The 5,793-nt window shown below is 40.0% G+C and overlaps 1 long non-coding RNA gene across 2 annotated transcripts; it reads left to right on the plus strand.

Annotated features, from left to right (window-relative positions):
• Nucleotides 1-359: 359 nt before the first annotated feature.
• On the plus strand, nucleotides 360-3,920 carry LOC148197219 (uncharacterized). 2 transcript variants are annotated; one of them, XR_015780401.1, is made up of 4 exons: nucleotides 360-528; nucleotides 1,706-1,766; nucleotides 1,866-1,954; nucleotides 3,638-3,920. It is a non-coding gene; the product is annotated as an uncharacterized LOC148197219 (long non-coding RNA). The 2 variants fall into 2 exon arrangements; XR_015780400.1 differs by having other exon boundaries at nucleotides 1,871-1,954.
• Nucleotides 3,921-5,793: the final 1,873 nt, after the last annotated feature.

The following is a 5,793-nucleotide window of genomic DNA, read 5'->3' on the forward strand; positions in this document are numbered from 1 at the left end:
ATTCACAATGTCTTGATAATTTTAACTAAACATAAATAAAATAAAATAAATAAATAAATATTACAGTGAGAATTTTAAAAATTGAATCAAAATTATAAATGATATAAAATGATGAAAAAAAATTGAAATGTAAAATCTCAATTTAAAAATTAAACATTATAATTATATTCTTTTATAAATTTAATAATAAAGTATGCTTGAAGTATACAACAAATTTTGTACAAGAACGATGCAAAGTCTAAATGAAAGAGGTGTAAGTTGATTTTTTCCGAGTGCCGACTGGAAATGTCAACTTAAGAGGCCCATTTTTAAATCGTAAGAGTCCAGTTTCGCCATTTTCTCCCGAACATTGTGTATGTTATGAGACTTTTGACTTCTCGTTGATTCTGTAGGGTTTTATCTCTCCCTCAAACACCCACTCTGTTCTCTCGATCTTTTTTCTCGCAGGGCACCCTCTGTGCAGAACTTGCACACTCGCAGTCAGCTCTTCACCACCTCACTCACGGAGATCACCACCTCGGTAATTAGGTATTTTTACTTAAGGATTGAATGTAGAAATCTTTTACGAACATTGAAAAAGAATCAGGGACTTCTTGAATAGTATGTTATTAGGTGACGTGTATTGGACTGTAACGTGCCTTTTAACTGCATCTCGGTTGAAAAACCTATGAAGTGTATTCCCCTTTAACTGTATTTCTTCTTTATCATCATAATTTTTGGCTTTTTCGTGTCATTTTTCGTGATTGCCCATACGCATTTGACAGCGGATCCGTTCAATATGCATTTAGGGTTTTGAATTTTCTTGTCCTAGTTAAAAGTTTGAATTCTTTACTATGGTCTTGATCTTGACTTGAAAAAGGGTTGCATGTTGAGGATTTAATCTTTTAGGAGCACTTTCTGTTTACACCTTAGATATCCTCAATTCTAAGGCATATCAATATTTGTCTTGTATTTTGAGTCATAATATTCCTAAGTGTTTTAAATGGCTTTTATTTTATTTTTAAAGTTCTGAATGAATAAGGAAGGTTATGCTGACCAAGAAACTGAATATAGGAAAGTTATGGCCTTTTTTTTTATGTTAGAAAATACGTCAAGGAAATGAAAATTGAAAAACCAAGAATTGGCACTTTTTTTGTGAATAATAATTGAGCATGCCACTAGAGAGGACAACCCTGCAAGTTATGTTATATTTTCCCTCAAGAAACCCACTTTCCACTCATAAGATTAAAAGGTTGATGCTCCAAAGATACTTTGTAGTTGGTATATTATCAATGATACCATGCATTTGCTTATATTTTCAACTAAAACTATGCATTTGCTTTCCTATCTTTGCTTGGGGCCCTTTTCAATGGTGCATTGTCACGTCCCATTAATGTGTGTGCTGAGTCACCACTGTGCTGCCATAAATGCACCCACGCTCCAAGTGCAGTGCAATTAAAACGCACTCACATTCCCTGACCCCTCTCTGCCATGTGTCAATTCGGAAGGTTCTGAATGCAGTAGTGGAAGCCAGGTGTCAGCGCAAGAGATAACGTCCGTTTGACTATGGGAAGGGAATTAAATTTTTCTGAAACACTTTTCCCTTCTCTGCGCACACCTTCATCTTCCTCAGAAATTCAAACCTCCATTTTCTCCTCCTTCTCTCTAGAACCTTGCTTCTTCTCTCTTCTGTAACTCACCATTCTGCACTCCGATCATGTTTCAGAGCCGTGAGGACGATCACTGCACCAAGAGCTCCAGATTGAACCGAACAACTTACAGTTCTGGTAAGTTTTATTTGGACGCTCGTTTCTGGAAATTTCCTGCAAACCATATTCCGGTGCATGAAATGGTGTGGACTAAGTACTCTCTTTTTCTTTGGTTAGTTTAGTTGGAAAGCTTGAGTGAAACGTTGAGAGAGTCTCGGTTAGACGAATCAAGATCTACTCATTTTAGGACATTCACTACAATCCGGGTAAGGGAAGCTTATTGGTTTGATTCATGTGAATTTCTGTACTGCATGTGTGTTATTGTGATGTTGAAAATATGATTTATGATTTTGGACTTTTGGTATGAGAATATGATTCTGAAATGATGTATGAAAGTGATGTAATGTGCTATGGTTTGAATTATTTGAAACATGAACTGTATGATGAGATGCTGCAATGAAAATGTATGGAGTTGTATTATGATATGAGTAAATTGATGTATGAAAGATTATACTGAAAAATGTGTATACTGTAAGTTGATTTTGAATATGTAAGACTATGAAAATGAATGTTCGTATCGATACGGTCATTTACCGTTCGGTAGTCTTGGTAATTTTCCTTGAAGTAGTTGAACTCTTTCATTTGGAAAGGACTCCCTTTGAGGACGAACGCCCTCTTATATAGCTTTACGTTTGAGCATTTGGCCAGACGTACACTTCATGAGTGTTGCGTGAGAATTGAGAAGCTTGATATCATCCTTTTTGATCACTTAGTCAAATTGTAAGACTTAAATTTAAGTATTTTATCTTAATAGAAATCCCAAAACTTCTTTGATTTTGGGCGCGTACGTCCTGAAGTGGCGCTCGGTCTTAGACCGAACGCTCGTCCTAAAAAGTGTAAATGATAAGTAGCGCTCGGTCTGATACCGAACGCTCGTCCCAACGAGTATGTGATAAAGAATGCTCGGTCCTATACCGAACGTTCGTTCATTCCTAAATTATCAACGAGCGGTGATAGCGTTCGTCTCAAATTTGAAATAGCGTTCGTCCTTACTATCTAAATAGCGTTCGTCTAATAATCCTAGTAACGTTCGTCCAAGACTTCAGTGACGTTCGTCCAAAAGTTTCATTTTAACGCTCGGTCATTTACGGGCGGTTGACTCTTGAATTAAATCGTGTCAGGATTCTTTATCCAAACAATTTGTGATATATCTATCCATTTGATTCGTTCCAGAGTTATTGAATTTAAATTATTCTAAGTATTATTCAAGTCGTACTAAAGCCATTTCATTTAATTAATTCAAAGGAGTCTTCCTCGGTCTCGTCCTCGACGTTCGTCCTTATTATGAAGGGGAGTGAACGTTCGTCTTTTTATGCAAGTGGAACATAGAATGAAAATGTATTTAAGAGGAAGAATTAAGATGTGCGAACACTATAAGAGTTGAAATTGTGATTATGGTTTTTGAACGAGCGTTCCATGGAGGAACGACTCTTGAATGGGAAATGAGATTTTGTAAAGTATGAATGTGGTAAGCTTAGCTGGCGGGTCATCCTGATATTCCGTGAGTGCTCGTTCTCAAGTAGAGAGGAGCATGTCATGTGTGGGAATGGCAGGAGGTCTTAGTCCATAACTGTAACTTGGACAGAACGGACTAACCTCAGGTGGCAGCTGACGCGTATTCCAACTCTTCCACCTGGGTGCACGGACGTCGTAGCTACACAGAATTCATACAAGTCCGGACGGTCGGTCTAGTATCAGGATTTTGATTAAGTTAATGATTGAATGAAATGTATGGGTTGTGACTTATTTGATTGTGTATTTGATATGTATGAAAAGTATGTTTGATTTGAATTAAATTAAGTAAGCTTACCCTTGCACTTCCATTGTGTTGTCTGTCTATGTATATCCGTCTTGTCAAATGCAATGATCATCCGTGTGGATGTGAGCAGATGGAGATGCTTCTCTGGAGCAAGCGCTTGAAGAGGAAGTTATTGCTGAAGATAACTTAGTTGAAGTTGAAGTGAAGGCCGAACCATAAAGGCGTTCGGTTTAGTGTAGTTAGAATAGCGAGCGGCTGTGAGCGAGCGCTCTGTTGTTAGTTGTAAATATTTGAACGTTTCGGTCATGTTTTGTAAATCGTTCGTTCTACTTCTTTTGTAACGCTCGTCAATTATTATAAGAAAGGCCGTTCGGCCATTTGTGAAATTCTGTTTCCTTTTATATTAAAACTGTTTTGCCATATTGATTAATGTGATTATTCTAAGTATATAGTTGATGACTGTATAATTTTGGGATGTTACATTATTGGTATCAGAGCAGTTTTGTTCTTCTAAGGACACTGTAGGTTATGAGTGCACTATGTTTTTGCTGTGTGCTTATTGCTTGTTTAACGAGTTATTGTTTTAACTCTTGAACATTATTAACGATCGTTTTTCTCTGATCCAGAGAACTAATGGCGCCTAGACTCCCTCCTCCTCCGCAACCGAGTGAGCCTGATACGTCCAACAACACCAGGTTGTTGGAAACAGTGGTGGAACGACTGCATCAACAAAACACCACTTTAATGGAGCAGAATGCTGTTCTGATGCAGCAGAATCAGAGCGCCATGCAAAGTTTAGAGGCTGCTCGCGCTAATTTTGAGGAAACACAGAGACAATTGATGGAACTCATCTCTGCCACCAGAGGCACGCCAGGAGCGTCCTCTTCCAATGCTGTTCACCATACAGAGTGGAGTTTGGAGAGCTTTCTTCAACACCACCCGGCCAAATTTAATGGAAAATGTCTACCGGACGAGGCAGACCAGTGGCTACGGGACATGGAGAGAATTTATAATGCTAAGAGGTGTCCAGATGATAATCGCTTAGCATTCACGGAGTACCTTCTGACGGGAGAAGCGAGTCACTGGTGGGCGAGCGTAAAAGCAATTCTGACGGACGCTCACAGCCCCATTAATTGGGAAGTGTTCAGAGCCAAATTTTACGAAGAATACTTCTCTGACAGCGTACGGTTTGCCAAGGAAGTGGAATTTCTTCAGCTGGTTCAGGGAGGAATGTCCGTTTCAGAGTATACAAATAAATTCAAGCATCTGGTAAGGTTCAACACGATGGCCACTAGTGAAGAGTGGCAATGCAGGAAGTTCGAAAATGGGCTGAGGAGTGATTTGAAAGTACTAATTTCCAGCCTATGTATCCGTTCGTTCCCTGCAATGGTGGAGAGAGCGAAAGTATTAGAAAAGAATATGGCTGAGGCCGAACAGCATAAGAAGCAACAAATCTCCAGGGGACCGATTCTAGCAAGATCAAATGTGAATCGGAATAGAACTCCCTACGCTCGTCCAGGACAGTCAAGTGGATCGCAGACGATGGTAGTTGCTGGACAGTCGGGACAACAAGGGGCAGTAAGATGTTTTCAATGTGGAGGGCCCCATTACAAGTCAGCTTGCCCTCAACTGATAGGAGTGAAGTATTGCGCTCGTTGTAGAAGACATGGCCACTTAGAAAACGAGTGTAATATGGGTGGACGTACAGTAATGAGACCACCCAATACTGGAAGAAATCAAGCAAGAGGTGGTGGACGAGCCCAAGCTGTTGGGCGTGTATATGCGATTACTGGTGCAGAGGCAGCGAGTTCAGGTACACTTATTACCAGCACGTGCTTGTTATATGGAATGAAATGTTGCGTGTTGTTTGACTCGGGGGCGACACACTCCTTCATTTCGAAGGCGTGCGTTGATAAGTTGGGGATAGTGGCGAGAGAGATGCAGTTTGATTTGGTGGTGTCAACACCAGCAGCTGGTGAGGTTAGGACGTCTACCATGTGCGTTAGATGTCCTATTGAGGTAGAAGGGCGTAGATATAAGGTGAGCCTCATATGTTTGCCTCTCAAAGACTTAGAAGTAATTTTGGGAATGGATTGGCTGAATACCAATCGCATTCTCATAGATTGTGGAGCTAAGAAGTTGGTGTTCCCTGAAGAAGACGAGGAGTATTTGGGTGTGACGCTCAGCAAGTTGAAAGAAGATATTATGGAGGGCGCTAGTTGCTTTTTGATCATGACGCATGCAGACGGGGAGGATGGAACTAAGAGTTTTGAACGTTCGTCCAAT

This window comes from Vigna umbellata, chromosome 6 (genome assembly GCF_029865625.1).
Source record: "Vigna umbellata cultivar VRB3 chromosome 6, Vumbellata_1.0, whole genome shotgun sequence".
Classification (NCBI taxonomy): domain Eukaryota; kingdom Viridiplantae; phylum Streptophyta; class Magnoliopsida; order Fabales; family Fabaceae; genus Vigna; species Vigna umbellata.